Source organism: Littorina saxatilis, linkage group LG2, assembly GCF_037325665.1.
Source record: "Littorina saxatilis isolate snail1 linkage group LG2, US_GU_Lsax_2.0, whole genome shotgun sequence".
Taxonomy (NCBI): Eukaryota; Metazoa; Mollusca; class Gastropoda; order Littorinimorpha; family Littorinidae; genus Littorina; species Littorina saxatilis.
The window spans coordinates 98,090,953-98,111,114 of record NC_090246.1 but is presented as its reverse complement, the minus strand read 5'-3'; the positions used below and the strand labels follow the sequence as shown (position 1 = coordinate 98,111,114).

The 20,162-nt window shown below is 39.6% G+C and overlaps 1 protein-coding gene across 2 annotated transcripts in view; it reads right to left on the bottom strand.

The window, feature by feature from the left end:
* The window catches only part of LOC138960279 (uncharacterized), a 16,465-nt gene extending 15,121 nt beyond the window's left edge, over nt 1-1,344 (bottom strand). For both annotated transcript variants that reach the window (XM_070332102.1, XM_070332103.1), the window contains exon 1: nt 896-1,344. The gene's annotated coding sequence lies outside the window, so the exon portion shown is untranslated. The remainder of the gene's footprint in view (nt 1-895) is intronic.
* Between the last annotated feature and the right edge of the window lie 18,818 nt (nt 1,345-20,162).

Genomic DNA, 20,162 nt, shown 5'->3' with positions numbered 1-20,162 from the left:
ACTGACGACTATGCCTGGGCAAATGTTCTTTGGGGTTATGTTTGTAGGCTACACTGTAGTCAAGGGAAATAGTGTCCACGTTTCGTTAAAAATATTCTGAAGCACACACTGTCTTAGGGTTACGTGCAGATCACGTACATGCACTCATAAATACGCACTCAAGCGCAAACGCACACACACACACACACACACATATATACACACACACACACACACACACATATATACACACACACACACATACACGCACGCGCGCGCACACACACACACACACACACATACACACTCACACTCACACACACGCGCGCACTCCTTATGAGTTTGATTTTTGATTTTGTTGTTCTCACTACACACACAGTAAGATTGTCGTTGTTTGAACATTGATGTAAAGTCTTCCATAAAAAATTTTATTAGGGAAACAGACGAAATATTCTTAACAAGAAATGATTTGCCAAAAAGTACAACCAATGCAGAAGTCCACGGCCTATGGTAGAGGGTTGCCCTGAGCATTTCCTCCTTTCCATTCAAAACAACATTTTATTTGAATTGTCATGAAAAAGTAATAATAGAACAATTAGGCCACGCATTCAAGCAAAGCGCTTATCTGACGTCAAGCAAAACTTCGAAACAGACGGTAACGGTTCAACTCAAGAATAAAACAAAATTAAGAAAAGTTTAATAATTTGGAACGTTTAATGGAGGACAAAATAAATCTTCGACCTATCGGCTGTTACAGGAGACAAACAAGAGGCACAACAGACAAAACAAAACAAAATGGCACAAATGAAGAAGATGGCGGACATGACAACATAGATATCCCATACACATACAATACCAGCATCCTTTTCTGGTTAAAGCACACCAAGATGTACAGCACTTCATTACGTTCACTTACCAACAAGCCTTGTGTCACACACCAACACAACCCGAAGAAACTTTGTCACCAGTTTTCACTCACTCAGCCATACTTCTTATGGTCAGCCGAAATATCCATATGTTGATCCTGCCAGTTTACAGATGCCACATTAAACTTCCCAGGTCAAGCGAGCTACCAGTAAAAGTGTCCGGAGAGATGTCTAACTGACCAACAACAGCACAGCTAACAAAAAAAGCACACCTTCGTTATGGGTTAAAACCTACTCATCCACGTTTTGTTTTAACAGCGTATAGTGCATAAACTTGTTCCTTTCTCTTTTTCACGCCAAGTAGGTCGATCGGTGACGCGAACGTGGCTTGACAGAAGAAAGGGACGGACACTCGGATGAGAAAACTGGAAGGGAGAAAAGGACGGTTTGTTGTGGTTCAAGCTGCCTATACCCCTCCGTTTAGCTTTCGTCTTAACTGGCTGCGTGGGGAAAGCAGAGAGAGAGAAAGAGAGACCAAGAGATCACGGATGACTGTCGTTTATTGCCTGCCAACGGAACCCCAGTCCTCGCAATTTTAGATTCGGGCATAAAAATCACCGTTCGTGGCTGGCTATGCGATACGGATTTAGAGTTCATCCACTCCTGTTTGAGGACGTTCAGGGGGATTTTTACCTTTTGCTTTGATCCGTTAATAGGGGGATAAAACGCCGTTTTTGAAAGCATAAACCACGTGTATAGCCTTGTATTGGCACATGCTGACAAGGGGCTGAGTCATTTGCTGACGTAATTTGAATAGATATGGCATGTGAACGAATATGTAAAAGTGAATAAATAAATTGATATGTTTGAGTTGTGTGTTGTTTCTGTGTTAGGGAGTGTTGTTATGTCATAAAGTCAGCCTGGGATGGTCCGAGTATAGAAAATGCTAGGTGCAATCGTTCTTCCCTTTCTTATTTTTCTTTTAGATGAGCCTAGCCTTTGCCACGTACACTCTTCAAAAAAGTTAGGGATCGGTTGAAAAAACGGATCTAATTATAAAAAATTGCCAACAAATTAAACATCGACATAATAATTAAAAGATTAATGTGTTTGAATTAACAAATGAACAATGAGTCTTGACCTAGAATTTTGTTTGGCAGGCAGAGTTATTTCCCTTTGTGGGACTTCTCAAAAGCTTCTGCATTTTGGAAGAAAAAGGGTGTTTTTTATAGCCCCATGAAATTTGCGGAACGCATGCCAGGGCAAAAGGTTGTGATGCACGTGCTACAACAGGGTCCTGGCTATGAACATCGCTCACCAGCTTGTGTTTAAAGGTTGACACGCTGACACAATTATGCACAGTAGCAACATGCCCCCACGAAGAAAACTGAGCGATTTGGATAGAGGAAGGGCAAAAGGATGGCTACAAGACGGTGTTGCTGCCAGGCAAGTGGCCCAGAGGCGTGTAGTGGCTCCCTCTGTCATCATCAGACTAAAACAGATATTCCACGCAACTGGAAGAGTGCAGGAGCGACAACGTTCTGGTCGGCCCAGAGTCACCACAGAAAGAGAGGATCGCTTTATTCAGAGGCAGGCCATGCAACAAAGAATGGCTACAGCAAGCAACATTAGGCAACGCCAACAAGCTACCACCAACACTGTTGTTAGTGATCAGACGATCCGAAACCGCTTACACAACTTTGGCTTGCGTGCAAGGCGTCCAGTCCGAGGAACAACCCTGACTGCTAATCACCGAGCAGCTCGCCGAGCCTGGTGCACTCAACATGTGTGGTGGCAACGTCAGCAGTGGTGTTGTTTACAGATGAGTTCCGCTTTTGCTTGGAACCTGCTGATGGTCGCATCCGAGTGTGGAGGCGTCGCGGAGAGCGCTTCGCAGAAGGCGCTGTTCTGGAACGACAGCGTTTTGGCGGAGGCTCTGTGATGGTCTGGGGAGGGATCAGCACACGTATAAGGACACCTCTGTACCATGTAGTGGGCAACTTGACCGGTGTCCGCTTCCAGAATGAGATCCTGCAACCCCTGGTCGTTCCAGCCCTCCAAGCGATCGGCCCTCGTGCGATTCTTCAGGATGACAACGCACCTCCCCATCGCTCTGCAGCTGTAAACACCTTCATCAAGTAGGCCAGGGTCAACAGGATGCTGTGGCCCGGACCTGAACCCCATAGAGCACATGTGGGACGAGCTTTGTCGTCGGGTACAGCAACATCACCCTCCTCCTGCCAATCTGGGTCAACTGCTGCAATGGCTCCAGCAGGAGTAGAATGGAGTTCCCAGAGCATTCATATGCAACCTGATCCACTCCATGCGCCAACGATGTGTTGAATGCCTGGCACACAACGGAGGGCACACGCGTTATTGACACTGATTCACATTGTTGTGAATTCCATTTTCGAGGGTTGTCACGTTTGACACACTCTAGCTAAATTGTCGCTGCCGCGTTCGATCTTTGCTTTGTTTGTTATTACTCCTTGGTTGTTCAATTATATTCTTTCCTTTTTCTTTTTTAATCGCTTGGTGGTTTTTTTTATTAATGTGAGGACAAAATGCACCCTGCTTCTGAGTTCAGTATTGTTCATCCTCATTTCTTTCGCTCTCTTTTTTTTCCCCAATGTAATCTTTAAATGTATGCATTTTAACACATTGTCAAATCCGAAGAAAATAGAGGCTTTCCTCGCTGACTGGAGAAAGTAAAGAAATACTCAAAATCGCAACAACAACAACATGAAATAAATAATTACAACGTTTCAAGAGAAAAAATGCTTGTGTGCCTGTGCTTGTACGATTTAACAGTTTCTCCAACTCGCGTGAAAATGTATGCATGCTTGGCCGACTATTGCGGCCTTAAAATGGTGTTTTGAACGTCAAAACTGACACTATGCAGTCAAACAAATATTGTAGGGCGCTTTCATGGCATTCCCCAGACGAAAGTAGTGAAATAGGGCGATAAAAAGGGTAGCTAAGGATCCGACCAAAACAAAAACAATCAAACAAACAAAACAAAACAAAAAACCAAAACACACTTTGTACCAAAGATACCATCCATTCCGTTAAACGATCATGTGAACAACAATAACAATAACAATAACAGCACTTTATTGTCCATTAAAATGTTACATAAAAATGGAAAATTTTCTACGGCACACCCTGCCTGCCTGTAAACGATTATAACAACAATTGGACAAAAGGACAACACACATAAAACATAAAACATAGGTTCACGTATGTAATAACAAGCACACATATCATACTTCCAATAACACTGACCTAAAGTGTTGTCCGTGTCATCTTTAAATTGAATAAATTTACAGATAAAATCTAAATAAGGTCACACGTCTATTAAGACTATCACAATCAAATATAGCATTATGATATATTATAATGTAAACTATCATTACTTAGTATATCTTGGAAGTACATGTCATCATTTATCTTTTTTACGTCTGGCACTTTGTCTTGTCTGATATTTCTGAAATCACTTTCACTAACACATGGATAAGTTGTCGAATGAAGTCCCTTGAAGCGCACAGCTGAGAAACATGCAATAGATAAGTCTGAAAACTTTTTCTCTAATCTAACTTCACGGCTAAAGTGCCTTGAAGCGCACAAGAAACATGCAATAGATAAATCCCAAAACAATTTCACTTATACATGTAATTATAAGTTGTCGCCTGAAGTGCTTTGAAGCTTACATGCAACACGCAGTAAGGCGAAAGAGTGATTGTGATTGTGACAGAATTAAAACAAACAAGAAAGGTAGGTTGTTGGAACGTTTGTTTGTTTGTCAAACGTTTTAACAACCTACCTTTCTTGGTTTTTTTATTCTGAATTTTGGAACGTTGGCAGTCTCTTTGTTTTTGGGTTTGTGATCGTGACATTTATCTACATTTTTATTTCAGATGAAAAATCGTCCACAAAAATCAAACAAGTTATGAGTTGTAATTGCATGAAGACTGCCCGTCAAAACAGACAACATGGCAGTGCTTAAAAACTAACAAACGTTCCATGACTTACCTGTATCCATTTTTGTAATGCAGGCTTGACATTTGAAATCTCACCAAGACAGTTTTGTTCCGCTTCCTTTTTCTTTGATCTAGGATCAGATTATACAGATTTTAACCCGAAAACCACAACAACAATAAAACATCGGCACGACCAAGGTTTTTTTAAAATCTGGGTTTTGGACGCTATTTTTGCAAGTTTTAAAGGTGGCAAAAACAAATTATTACAAAAAAACACAACTAGAGAAGCCCATCATGAGTTGCAAATTCTCAAAATTCCATTTGTTTTATAAGGGTGAGGTCTTTTTTCAGAAGCCAAAGCAAGATTACGTAAGCTATTGCGTGTGGAAAGTCCTAAAAAAATATGTGAGTGTGTGTGTGTGTGTGTGTGTGTAAGTGTGTGTGTGTGTGTGTGTGTGTGTGTGTGTATGTGTGCGTGTATGTGTGCGTGCGTGTGTCCGTGTGTGCGTGCGTAAGTCTGCGTACGTGCGTGCATGCATGTGTGTGTGTGTGTGTGTGTTTGTGTGTGTGTGTGTGCGGCGTGCGTGCTTGCGTGCGTGCGTGCTTGATAAAATCATGGGAGAAAGGAAAAGAAAATGGCAGACAGATAGAGTCATAGACAGACTGTGATTTGTTTGAGTCCATGTCACAGTCTCTGTCTGGGTTTTGCAGGCTTACCCTTTCCGCATGGGAGAGTGCATATTACAGACATGAGAGTCAATGCATGCAGTGTTAGTAATACTATGCAAATGTAAAACACAGTCAAGAGGGCACGACTTATGATCCCACTTTTAAAAAAAACAGCCACAAAAACAGCTGCCAACGCTTCTTGCTCTGCGTGTGTCAACGTGTGAGGTTGTATCAAGTCACAACCGTGACATCAACCTTTTGATCAAAAATCGTTTATCGTCAAAAAGTCAACATGTTCAAGATAGCGTCTATTCCATCGTGACAAAATAAACGTCGATTCGATGATCAACTTCGACCAGGGCTTTCCAGTCGTCAGGGATACACACGTTTTACAAATGTACTGGGTCCACTGCCCACAAGCTTTTAAAAAATACACAATTTACACGTTTTAAAACTGCACTAACTATTTGCATGGGCAGATAAACATCTTCCAGTAATTTAAGAAGCGTGAAATATTATGGCCATCACATCGTGTTTATATGCATTTACATCGTGTTTATATGCATTTACATCGTGTTTATATGCATTTACATCGTGTTTATATGCATTTACATCGTGTTTATATGCATTTACATCGTGTTTATATGCATTTACATCGTGTTTATATGCATTTACATCGTGTTTATATGCATTTACATCGTGTTTATATGCATTTACATCGTGTTTATATGCATTTACATCGTGTTTATATGCATTTACATCGTGTTTATATGCATTTACATCGTGTTTATATGCATTTACATCGTGTTTATATGCATTTACATCGTGTTTATATGCATTTACATCGTGTTTATATGCATTTACATCGTGTTTATATGCATTTACATCGTGTTTATATGCATTCACATCGTGTTTATATGCCATCACATCGTGTTTATATGCATTTACATCGTGTTTATATGCATTCACATCGTGTTTATATGCCATCACATCGTGTTTATATGCATTCACATCGTGTTTATATGCATTTACATCGTGTTTATATGCATTCACATCGTGTTTATATGCATTTACATCGTGTTTATATGCATTTACATCGTGTTTATATGCATTTACATCGTGTTTATATGCATTCACATCGTGTTTATATGCATTTACATCGTGTTTATATGCATTTACATCGTGTTTATATGCATTCACATCGTGTTTATATGCATTTACATCGTGTTTATATGCATTTACATCGTGTTTATATGCATTTACATCGTGTTTATATGCATTTACATCGTGTTTATATGCATTTACATCGTGTTTATATGCATTCACATCGTGTTTATATGCATTTACATCGTGTTTATATGCATTTACATCGTGTTTATATGCATTTACATCGTGTTTATATGCATTTACATCGTGTTTATATGCATTTACATCGTGTTTATATGCATTCACATCGTGTTTATATGCATTTACATCGTGTTTATATGCATTTACATCGTGTTTATATGCATTTACATCGTGTTTATATGCATTTACATCGTGTTTATATGCATTTACATCGTGTTTATATGCATTTACATCGTGTTTATATGCATTCACATCGTGTTTATATGCCATCACATCGTGTTTATATGCATTTACATCGTGTTTATATGCATTCACATCGTGTTTATATGCCATCACATCGTGTTTATATGCATTCACATCGTGTTTATATGCATTTACATCGTGTTTATATGCATTCACATCGTGTTTATATGCATTTACATCGTGTTTATATGCATTTACATCGTGTTTATATGCATTCACATCGTGTTTATATGCATTTACATCGTGTTTATATGCATTTACATCGTGTTTATATGCATTCACATCGTGTTTATATGCATTTACATCGTGTTTATATGCATTTACATCGTGTTTATATGCATTTACATCGTGTTTATATGCATTTACATCGTGTTTATATGCATTTACATCGTGTTTATATGCATTCACATCGTGTTTATATGCATTTACATCGTGTTTATATGCATTTACATCGTGTTTATATGCATTTACATCGTGTTTATATGCATTTACATCGTGTTTATATGCATTTACATCGTGTTTATATGCATTTACATCGTGTTTATATGCATTTACAAAGTAACATTTTGGAAAGAGTTTTCAGTTTTTGTGAATCATTCAAAACAATAACTAATAAACGTCCATCTTGAAGCTCTAACCACCGAATAAGAGGATGTTGGCTTTAAGTGCACATACTAATATTGGAGTTACGCTAAGAACCGTAAAATTAAATGTGGATTTGAAACGGAAGAGCGTGACAAGTCAATCGCACGCGATTGGTGTGAACAGACCTTTAAACCCCAGGGTCATAAAATCGGTATCCTGGCGCCCCTCCTGTCTCGCCTCATTATAATTCATGACTCCAACAAGGTATCGCTGCTGGAGCAGCCTATTCATCCCTCGGGGGTGAAGCCTCTCGGTCTGTGTGGATGCTGTGTGGTCGTGTCTCTTCTCACACCTGATCTTAAAAGTGGTAAAGCCCCATTTAAAGGCACGCGGTGAAAGCGTTTCCTGTCAGAAGACTACAAAACAAACGAAAAATTAACTACTGCGGAAGGCCTCTTTCACACCTCACCTAATGTTAAAGAGATAACCCCGTTTAAAGGCAGGTGCTGAAAGCGTTTCCTGTCAGAACACTACATAAAATAAACAAAAAATGAGCATCATGAAATGAGACAAATGGCTGGTATTCTGCGAAAAGCCTCTACTTCGCGGATGGCTCTATTATTCTTGAAAAGAATGGCTATAACAGACGATCGAGGGATTTGCTTGTTTTGCTCATTATTAATCTCTATTCCGTCTTGCCGGCTTGTTCGCATCCTCGATTGATTGATTGATTGATTGATTGATTGATTGATTGATTGATTGATTGATTGATTGATTGATTGATTGATTGATTGATTGGTTGATTGGTTGAAGTCAGTTACAAAGAACTTGGCTGCAGTGATCACGTCTCAGCCGGCGTTTCACTGAGGCACCTGATAATACATGTCGCCCGTACATAAGACTTGGCCAAGTATAAGGATCTGCGCTTGTGTCGCCCAGACATTTACATCTCAATCGTGCAGCATCAACCGCCCTAAACGTGTGAGAATAAATGTTTATGCAAACGAGCACACATCATATATTCGCCATTATCTGTAGGGTGACGTCAGCGGAGCACGTAATTTCCGGGACGCCACTTTGATAGCAAAAAGATAAAGGGAAAATGTCAGCAGAAATCATGCTGTGTGTCACTCCTTCCCTAACTCAGTATCAAATGACCAAGCAAAGATGAGGATGGTCACCGTTGGAGACGTATGGCAGAGTCGGCTAAAGTGCTGTCCACATGGAAGACTTGAAACCAACTTTTGCCCAACTTTAAAGGGATCTTAGTCGGTGGCAAATCAAAACAAAATTGCTGCCCTTTCGAACAACGCAAACGCGCAAACAAGTTTTAAGCGGCGATTCTCGCCAGACTGTACCATTCGGGATTGTCCCGTCGTCTTCGTTGTTTTCCGCAGAAGGGAAGTAACTGCTAGAGCTAACTAACCAATCAGTAAGCGGGACAAGAAAAGTCTGCGCAAAATCTTTGACAAGTCGCGGCCGAGTCGAGCAGTGGAGTTTTGGAGTCGCTGACGAATCTGGCCTAAATCGTACCTATTCGCTTGGGCCGTTCACATGGCACACTTTTCGCCGAATTGAGCTCGACGACTCGGGAACGATTCTCAAACGACTAAGGGAAAAGTTGGTTGCAAATCTGCCATGTGAACTGCACTTGAGGGTTAGGCCGACGATGGGGTGGGGCGATGCGGAGAGGGGTTTGCGATCATAGGCGCGGCCGATTGAAGATACGGGACTATAGTGTGGCAGAAGTCCACTTTAAGCAACAAAAATTTAATCATCAGTTGATGTGTAATTGAATGAGTTCTGAAATCTTGTATAGACTTTGTCCATTTATTAGAGTGCAGATATGGCACTAAAGAATTACAGAAATCCACTGTAATTTTTTCTAGATCTACATACCTATATATATCTAAAAATAAATAAATAAGTAAATACTTCTTTTTTTTAAATTGAATGCTAAATGGATTATGTTCTGAATTGTTTTTTTTTATTGACTTTCGCCGGCCGTACATGAAAGCCGGTTTATGTGACGAAACGAAAAGTAGATCAGTTTGGTCACGTTCTCGTCGCTCTACCTCAAGTAATATAATATCAGTCAGGGTGTAGACATTAAAATAGGTCCATGGATCCAACGCAAAACAGAAAAATGCGTGATTACATAAACAAAAAGATAGATAGATTGATAGATAGGTAGATACATAAATAGATACATACATACATACATAGATACATAAGACCTACATACCTACATACATACATACATACATACATACATACAAACATACATACATACATACATACATACATACATACATACATACATACATACATACATACATACATACATACATACATACATACATACATACATACATACATACATACATATAGATATAGATAGATAGATAGATAGATAGATGAATGATACATAAATGAAAAATGACTAAAGATAGGAAAGGGGAAATGATTAACTGTCGAAACTAAAATGCTTTAGGGACATTATCAAAAACAAAGAATATTTTAGTTCAGAATCATCCGTCAATGGAAACGTTACGGAAGAAAATCACAATTTGATTTGCACACACACACACGGACACCCACGCACGCACGATCGCACGCACGCACACTATCTCTCTCGCTCTACCTCTCTTTCTTTTTCTCTCACACACACACACACACACACACACACACACACACACACACACACACACACATACACATATACGCATACACACATACACACAAACACACAAACACACACACACACACACACACACACACACACGCACACACACACACATGCTCACTCACTGACTGAGTACAAAAGAGATTTTTTTTAAACACTCATGCATTTGTGTGCTATCGCTTACACCTTCTCTGGGGAACGGATGAAAAGTAGTTCAAAAGAAAAGGGAACCTCAAAATCAGTTTTATGGATTATCTTTGCTGCAGTGTTATGCATGAGTCACATATATTTCAGATGTCACGAATTGTGTCTTCGGCTGGCTCCTAATCTGCTGAAACTGAGAAAAGGAGGATACAAATATTCAGGAAAACAATTCAAAGAAACAGAAAGAAAAAAACAATACACCCGTTCACATCAGAAACTCTTCTCTTTTTTTCTTGATTTTCTTTTCTATTTTCTTTTTTTTTTTCTTTCTTTTTTTTAAGAAGGAGACGGGGGTGGTAAAGTTGAGGGGGGCGAGGTGGTTGTAAAAAGTCAAGACATTAAGTACTCGTCATACTTTACCGTATTAGTAAACCATCGTCTGTACACTATAGAGGGGCGGAAACGAGTCTTCTCCCAAAGGCGTTTGACATCACGTTAAACTATATCAAATAACCAAAGGGAAGTAATCGCTCTTATTCCCCCCTCTGCTTCTTTACCTCTGTAAACTTGTAGGGGTAGTTATTTTTCGATAATGACCCAGCAACCAAACAAATAACGACCCAGCAACAGCCTGAATCCTCGATGGTGCAATGGGTTGAGAAGTTGTTCTGCCTCGGTACTACTTTTTGCGACTGAAAAGTTCCGAACGCTCTAATGTACGAAGTATACATCTCTGGAGCAAACAATACAAACATACCGCATTTAAATTAACAACTACAGGCCTGAACACATGAATCTCCATATAAAATCCATGAGTTCGGTTGTTTTCTGAATCTAGATCTGCCGTGCCAATTTCCCGCAAGGCAAGTAACTCATACTAGCGACAAGAGTAGTTCCCCTTCTTTTCACTCAGTTTCTTCGACAACAGACTGCAATCCGACGGTCAGTTTTCAACAATATTTCATTTAATAAACAGATCACACGCAACAAAATGCACACATCTCATTAATTTAAACAACATAAAGCGGTTTCATACATTATTTTCCCCAGAAAACTGAACTTCATACAGTTTTTAACGTTGGAACACGGGTGCAAAAGTTCGTCTGCTAGTCCCATTTGACGAAAGAACATTATCCTAAGCGATACCAAAACATATACAGAACGCACAATATCTGCCTTTGCCGCGACAGCAGAATAACAGCATATCTGTGTACTTGATTTTAGTCCAAAATAGGAAAACTGACAAAAAGTGTTAACAGAATGGAATGATTTGCACGGAACTATACAACCGCGCATTAATCAATCGCCTGCGCAGGTTGACTGGTTGAGTGAATAGGATTCGATCAAACTTTCGCAAAAAAACTCCTCTTTTCTTTGAATAACTGAAGAAAGGAGGAATAAAGAGGTTACACACCTCGTCTCAGTGATTATAAAGAATAATGGTCTCAGTTCGCGGTCATGAAAAAGCTCGCTAAAGCTCGCATTTTTCATGATCCGTTAACTTCGTCCATTATTTTTAATAATCACTGAGACTCGGCATGTAACCTCTACTTAATGCATACGACATGTGTAATAGAGTAAGCGAGAGTTGTACGGAACCTTTTCTCCTGGCACCTGAGAGAATACCAAGCATTGAAATGAACAAGCGACTTTCATCCTCAAAAAAAGATGATCACCGCAAGCTCATATGCTCATCATTCCCCAAACAATAAACACAAATGTACATGTTCATTTGACGACGATTCAGACAACAACAAAATGGTTCCCCATTTATACCCAAAAGAACGGCGAATCAAAAATGATATAAACACGTTGGACAAATTAATCCCTTTTCGCCTCCCTAAGTCCCACTGTGACGAATTTTGACGGCGAACTACAACGATTTGGGATTCGTGGAGAAAATCGTCGAGGTCGTTGTGGTTCGTATTACTTCGTTCTTGTTCGACGTCGTTGTGGCAAAATCGTGGTAACTCGTTGTGGTTCGCCAAAATATTCGTGATAGTGGGACCTAGGCTTAACTGAGAAGTTGACCAAGTGTTTAATGGTCGTACAAACACAACGAGCAGTCTCTCACACGAACAAATGTCATGATCATGGTTTGTTTGTTTTGTGTGTGTGTGTCCTTCTTAAATTTGTTTTGGTCATTTTGTCATCGCAAACACGACATGCCATTAGAAGCTGCACGCTGACTTTTTCTTATGCAGTAGAACTCTGTCGATCGTGTTTTGCAAACATCACACTACGATCCAAAGATACACTTGGCAATTATTCGTCGCAGCTAGGACAATCGACCACAACTGAATCATTTCGCGCAAAAAATAAAATCAGTTTTCGCGTTTCTTTCGTGAAAGAGTATATACGCACGGAAGAAAATGAGAAAGGGAAGACTTTTAACAGTGCATGCCCGCTATAATTACCGCACAAAGGAAGGGGCAGAAAGAGTGGTTTTAATGCGCTATCATTACTACACAAAGGAATTCAGGGACATAAATAATGCATTTTATGCACTATACTTGCCACACAAAAGAAGGAACAGAAAGAGTGCTTTTTCGGTTGAACAACTGACATGAGAAACTTTAGGGCCTATATAAAGAATGATCTTCTTCATACCCATCCACAGGAAAAGGTGAGTTCATAGCAAAACTGTTTACGGACGTTTATGATCCCATGTCTCCATTAACTTGGCTGTAAGGCCGTCAAGCATCAAGGACAAGGTCATGGGTCACAGACATAGAAAGTCTGTGGTCATGGGTACGCGGGGCTGTCATTAATCCTTGTCGTTTGGCGTCGAAAGTCGGCACTGGCAAACTTTGCAGATCTGCAGAAGAAAAAAAAAGCAGAGTTGGGGGAAATTTGACGCCAATGCAAGGACTGCCATAGAGTGCAGAAACTTGCATTGCCAAATGAATCCTAAACAACATTCCTGGGTCCTGAGACTTTGATCACTAGTGTCGCGTGACATTTATTGTATCAAATATTCTAATTTTAGCTGCTTTACTGATATTCATTTTTGCTAACTTTGAAACTAGAATCTTGAACTAATTAGTGAACAGTAAACATGCCCTCAAACAAATTTTTTTTGTAAGATAGTGTTTGTTAAGTTCGAATTATGTTGCAGGTTTAAGATGGGAATGCTAATCCCCCCCCCCCCCCCCCCCCAGCCCGAAGAGGAGGTCACACGGGACAGTTAGATAAAAAGCCATGCAGACGATGGACAATTAATTCCTTCAAAATGAATATGGAATGGGTTTTTTGTCTGCCTTACTCCGTTTATTGTTTTGAATTTTGTTTCTTTAGTCTTCAAACATAGTGTGGGAATACAGTATGTCCAGGCCAAATGGTTTCCCCGGTGAGTTGGTAAACTTAAAATCGCTCTACGTCTCATGGTTTATGCATCACGTTGTCGCTGAGTTCTAAACCTCGAGGTGAACAAACATGTTAAACGCTGAGGAGCAAAGGTAGGCTGGTGCACTGTAGAACCTGCTCTACCGATCACCTCGCGGTAACGACCACCTACCTACAGCATTCACCCAAATAAAAAGGATTCTTGAGAATTTTTGTGTTTGTTTTTGTGCTATATAATTTCCCTGTATCCATATATACGTGAGCGAGACCGCTAATCTGACATATCTTAACCCGTGTGTATATTATGTTAATGATGTCAAGGGGTCAAACTATAGCCCCGTCACAACCAACGCATGGCGTGACCCAACAAGCAAGGCTAGGCGTTGTTCTTCTTGCGTTTTGTTTATTTTCATTTTTGCTTTGTTCCTGGTGCAATTTGCTTCCCTTTATTTTGTGGAACTGATCATATCGTGCTCAAATTTAACTGTTATTCATCGTTTACAGAAAACAGTCACTCATAATGTTAAAGGCACAGTAGGCCTCCCGTAAACCATCACAGATACTGTCAGTCTTTTACACACAGTACAAACACCCTTCCATTTGAACGCTCACCGAACGGGAACATCCTAGGTGCCCTACGTAAAGAGCTAGCAATTTTCAAAGAATTAAGTTTACGGATTGTCTGTCAGACAATCGGACGGTGCTTTTTTGCGCTTCTGACCTAACTTTTGAAATCTAAATAATAAATGGACAGCTTGTTACACAAACATTCTTAAATCATAAAAGAAATCTTTTTTCATCAAGACAAGATCAGAACAATACGAAGTTTTGAAAATTTAAAAAAAGATAGCCCGGAAGCAGGGTCACGCAAGGTCTTGGTTCTCGTAGCAGACGACGCTGCCTGGCGCCAGTTCCTCTGAACCGTTAACCGCCACTGCTCTAGTTCGCAGCCGTTTCAATGTTGCATTTCAGATTCAAAGGTACACAATAACGTGCTATTGCAGATAAGCTTACAGAGTTTGCATTGAAATGACAAACTGGCGGCTAAATTGTGAAAAAAAGAGAAACTGGATTACACGGGTTCACGATGGCTCAGAGGTAAGATAAACCACGCAAAAATAAATTTTCGTGTACACTACATTGGGGTGTGCACGTTAAAGATCCCACGATTGACAAAAGGGTCTTTCCTGGCAAAATTGTATAGGCATAGATAAAAAAAATGTCCACCAAAATACCCCTGTGACTTGGAATAATAGGCCGTGAAAAGTAGGATATGCGCCGAAATGGCTGCGATCTGCTGGTCGATGTGAATGCGTGATGTATTGTGTAAAAAATTCCATCTCACACGGCATAAATAGATCCCTGCGCCTTGAGTCCGAGTCTGGAGATACGCGCGCGATATAAGACCTCATATAACAAATTCTTTGAAAATTGCTCGCTCTTTACGGAGGGCACCTAGAATGTTCTTAAGTGGTGAGTGTTTAAATGAAATGGTGTTTGTACTGTGTGTAAAAGCCTGACAGTATCTGTGATGGTTTACAGGAGGCTTACTGTGCCTTTAACAAAGGCGAACCACGTCTGAGTACATATTTATATATAAACTTGGCCAAAAAATTATTGCAACAATTTTCGCACGCTCAGAAAAGCGTTAAACCACAATCTATTTTAATTAAAATTTATATGCTGGAAAAGGTAATTATGTCTACTGTTCATATCATTTGTTCGATCGGTGGTACTTTGTATAGGCATCCCGTGGCAGCCTGTCAAACAAGGTCACCCCTAAAATCGACCTGACAAAAACCAATGCCCCGTATTTTAAAATCTGCAAAAAATCAGAATGTGCACTTACCAAACACTTCTGACTACCATTAGAAAGGCCATTTAATTTCCTGTTCAGAGCATTTTGTTTTATTGACCTTACGTCTTTAGTATTTGTGTAGCCTTTTGTCAAAGGCGGTAGGTGTCAACCGTTTCAGAGGCCAAAAAAGGCACGTTTTGTGGCCATTTTTGAGGGGGTCCTCCACTGAGAGAGCCATATCTGCTCAAGTTCCCAATGAATTGCTTTAAAAATTTCAGAAGTTATGACCAATAGGCTGACCAGAATGTGTGTGGATTTTTGTGAACGTGTATATCAAGCGTGTCGTATTACGTAACTTTTCCGAAAGATCTAAACAAATATTCTTATTTATTCAGGGTTTAAGGACAAAAAATCGTGACTTTGCATGCTAAGCAAAAAAAGGGTTGAGGCAATTGGTGCCAAAGTTTCAGGCAGATCTGAGTGCTGGTTTACATTTGCTTAAGATGGGAACGCACAAGAAAAATTATCGATGATCGTCTTTTTTACGACAAACAGTCGCCGTGCAGTCCTTGGCCTGTGCTGAGGTTATTTTTAGCCAGAGCGCTGTGCTGATTTGATAGTTGTAAGAGTCTGCGGCGGGCGCGCGGTCGTGTGTATGAGTGTGTGTGTGTGTGTGTGTGTGTTTTCTGAACGTGCGAAAATTGTTGCAATAATATTTTGGTCAAGTTTACTTAGTGTTTCAATGCGGATGAGAGATTGCTAAGTCGAGTGAAATGGTTTGAAGTTCGGAAGCGAGTCCATTCAAAGCGAAGGACCTGTCAGTAAATTTAAATCCACCAAGTCATTGCTAAAGTGCAGACTTTTTTTGTCATGATACCCCTAAAAAATGACGCAAAAAGTCCCGTTTTTGACCGCTCTTGCGATCGACACCTGCATCAGTAGGAATAGCATGGCACGCGTAATACGCAAGGTAGCAAAACAAAACAATCTGTTCAGGGTAGATAATTGGTTTGACTTTCTTCTCGTATGTCAAAGTTGCAAAGTTTTGCCTATTGTGATTTTTTGTCGATTTTTCATTCGGCTCTTCCGTTTTTGTCTGGTCGATTTTGAGGGTACCCTTACTTGAGCAGCGGTCACGTGATCCCTGTAAAAGAAATATTTAATCCAAATGGTGATCCTGAAGGTTAAGTAAACGGCCTTCTCTGGCATATAAAGTGTTAATAAAATGACACGGGGATTAATGCTTTAATTTGGGTTTGAAATTTGTTGCAATAAATTTTTGGCCAAATTTATATTAAAAAAAAATATGCATTAACTACTTTTTGCGTTTCGTGTTGATGTCTATGAATAAAAAGTACAAAGAAGAGTCTGAAGATGGAAAAACACATTTCCTTCTTTGTTTGTTTGTTTGTTGTTTTGTTGTTTGTTTGTTTGTTTGTTTGTTTGTTTGTTTGTTTGTTCCTTCCTTCCTTTCTTTCTTTCTTTCATTTTTCTCTCTACATATATGTATATATATATATATGACTTGGTGTCATTCGGTTTAAGAGAAAGCAGAATATCAAATTGCAAACGGACAATGGAATTCGTGGAGCGTATTAATACCATGTATGCTGTCTGTTGGACAAGGGAAGTAATCAAGTTCCTAACCAGTTAACATGCACACAGTAAAAGACCACACAATTATTGCCGTTTCTGGACACTCACGAGACATTTACTAACTCGGTAACTGATTTAATCATAGTATTTTACACAAAGTATTTAATCATAGTATTTTAAAATTGCGAGAATAACCTAAAGAATTTGAGATCAAGAATGTGTGGCGCTCCCCGGTCAATCGTTGACTAGCGAGTGACGCTTAGTTAATTACATGTGACCTGAATGCGAAATCTAATTGGCTCTTCCTTATCGGACAACTGTCTCTCTAATTGGTTCTTGATAACTGTATCCCCCCTCTAGGCCAAAATAACAATTGACCCGTGCCATGACATCATAAAAGCTTTTGCGGAACCGCAAAATTTATTTACGGTTCAAAGACTGAAATAAAGGGTAAAAAACCCCAAAAACTTTTAAACTTTTCCATGGAAAGTAATGCTCACGAAGAACAAAGCAAAAAGGATCCAAACAGATCTTTCAAAGAAGACGGGCCCACAAAAGCTAAATAATATGCAAAGTTTATTGCAATTGTGCACAGGATTGCATTTTGAATTGTCCTTCTGCGCGAATGTAAACCCGTCAAAGGCTTAGGTGCAGAACCTTTTTTCGGCTCCAAACCCCGTAAAATCTCAAGCCATGATGACACAATGCACTAAGAGTTGAAGACATTTAAAAATGCCCTTCTTCCTGCATAAAAACGGCGACACGTGGAAGCGGTGAATGCTCAAGTTTCCAAAAATCCTCAAAGGAACTATGGTTATTTAAAATAATTAAAGTCTAGCAGCAGCAACATCTAATATTGTGTGTTGTAATTAAATGGTCTTGATTGCTGAAACGTTTCCTTCCCCTGATATTAGGCTATTGTTGTTATTCAATCAATCAATCAATATGAGGCTTATATCGCGCGTATTCCGTGGGTACAGTTTTAAGCGCAGGGAATTTTATTTTATTTTTTTTAATTTTTATGCAATTTATATCGCGCACATATTCAAGGCGCAGTGATTTATTTATGCCGTGTGAGATGGAATTTTTTTACACAATACATCACGCATTCACATCGGCCAGCAGATCGCAGCCATTTCGGCGCATATCCTACTTTTTCACGGCCTATTATTGAAAGTCCTATCATCCTCCCGTCCTCCTTTGGATTGTTAGTTCTTTGATTGTATAAAAATAGAGAATACCAGGGGAAAGGCTCCTAAAATGGACCATTTCCGGCTCTGACAAACTAACGGCGCTAGAGCGCTCAAAACAATTTCATTCGCTTTATTCACCCTCTCTGGATAAGTTGCACATGTTAAAACAGTTGCAGAAACACAAACCTCAAAACCGTTAGGCTTTTTCGCTTTTATTCACTTTTGGCAGCGTTCACTCTAAATTTGCCGCCTAAAACGGACTCGTTTCTGTCCACAGCCAAAGCTTTTATCACACAAAAATGTCTATATATGACAGCTAAGACCGTATTTGTTACATTTTAGCAATGTGTACCCCGAGTTTCTACTGCAAACAAAAAATAATAGCAAAACCTCAAAGTATGTGTGAATCCATCCCCTAATATGGACCACATTCAACAAATAGAAGAATATAAAAGCTAAAGGCAAGTTTAATTAATTCATTAAGAAGCTTGCTGAAAATAACCTATAACTAGCCCTCGAGATTTCAAAAAAATATAACAAATAGTCTTGTTGAATGTCTATCAAAGCTATTTCACTCTAATTAAGCCTAACGGTTAAACTAAGAGAGAAGGACTACCAACCACAAAATGAAACTTCTTCACAAGAAAACAAGCTAGTTATCAGCAATAAACAAAAAGTGGTCCATATTAGGGGCCCTTCCCCTACATGGCTTGCTGTGTCGTACCAGATTTACACGAGTTGTTTTTTTAAATATTGAACTGCGAGCGAAAGCGGGCTGTTCAGCAAACTATATACGGCAGTCGACAGGAGTTGGAGAAAACGACAACATTTATCACCAGTGCTGGACTGATCGTGTAACCTCTGCGAACGCCAATAATAAGAAGAAACAAGGAACTTAGTCGATAAATATCGACAGGGGGCGGACAAATGGTTTACATGTGAAATGTGTGTATATGGGTGTGGTTCTGAAACAAACAAACAAACAAACAAACCATGTGAACCCCTCCCCCCCCCCCCCCCCTCCCACCGCTCGCGGGCTGAACGACTGACGTCACATGTCGCTTCGGTCTTTTCCAGAAGAACACCGCGTGTACATAATACACAATTCGATCGCGTAGCACTGCCAATGCACATTTTCGCAACGTGCTACTGTTTCTTGTGTGTTAAATCTGAAAGCAATATAAGTGAACGAACAATTGAAAACTGATATCACGTTACTAAACTCCCAAAAGTAATAAATTACTTCTGACTGCGGTACACAATACATTTTCAAAGCAATTTTTATTATTTTCAAGACATAAAAAATACAACGGAAGAAAAATGCAAGCAATAACAATTTTTTTTAAAGTACAGACTAAATACTGAAGCTCTCTATTTCTCTTTAGTATGTTGGATTCAGGTGTACTTACTCACAGTTGCAGACAGATACAGATTCAAACACGTGTCGAGCGTAAAACAAAAAGTGAAACTAGAGAATAACATGAACCTGAAAACTTTTAAAATATTTGTACCCAGCACCAAGAGAGATTATTGTAAAAAAAAATGTAATACAAAGTGTGTGTGTTCTACATAAGACAGGAGAATTTACATAGCAACAGAAAACATGCTTGTAAATCACTGAGCACCAATGTAGCTAACTTTGTCCGTCTCACACCTTGTTAATGTTAGTGTCACTAGTACGCAACCTGTTCTTCATGCTCTACTCTTTCCACCCGCGGTGCACTTTGTCCA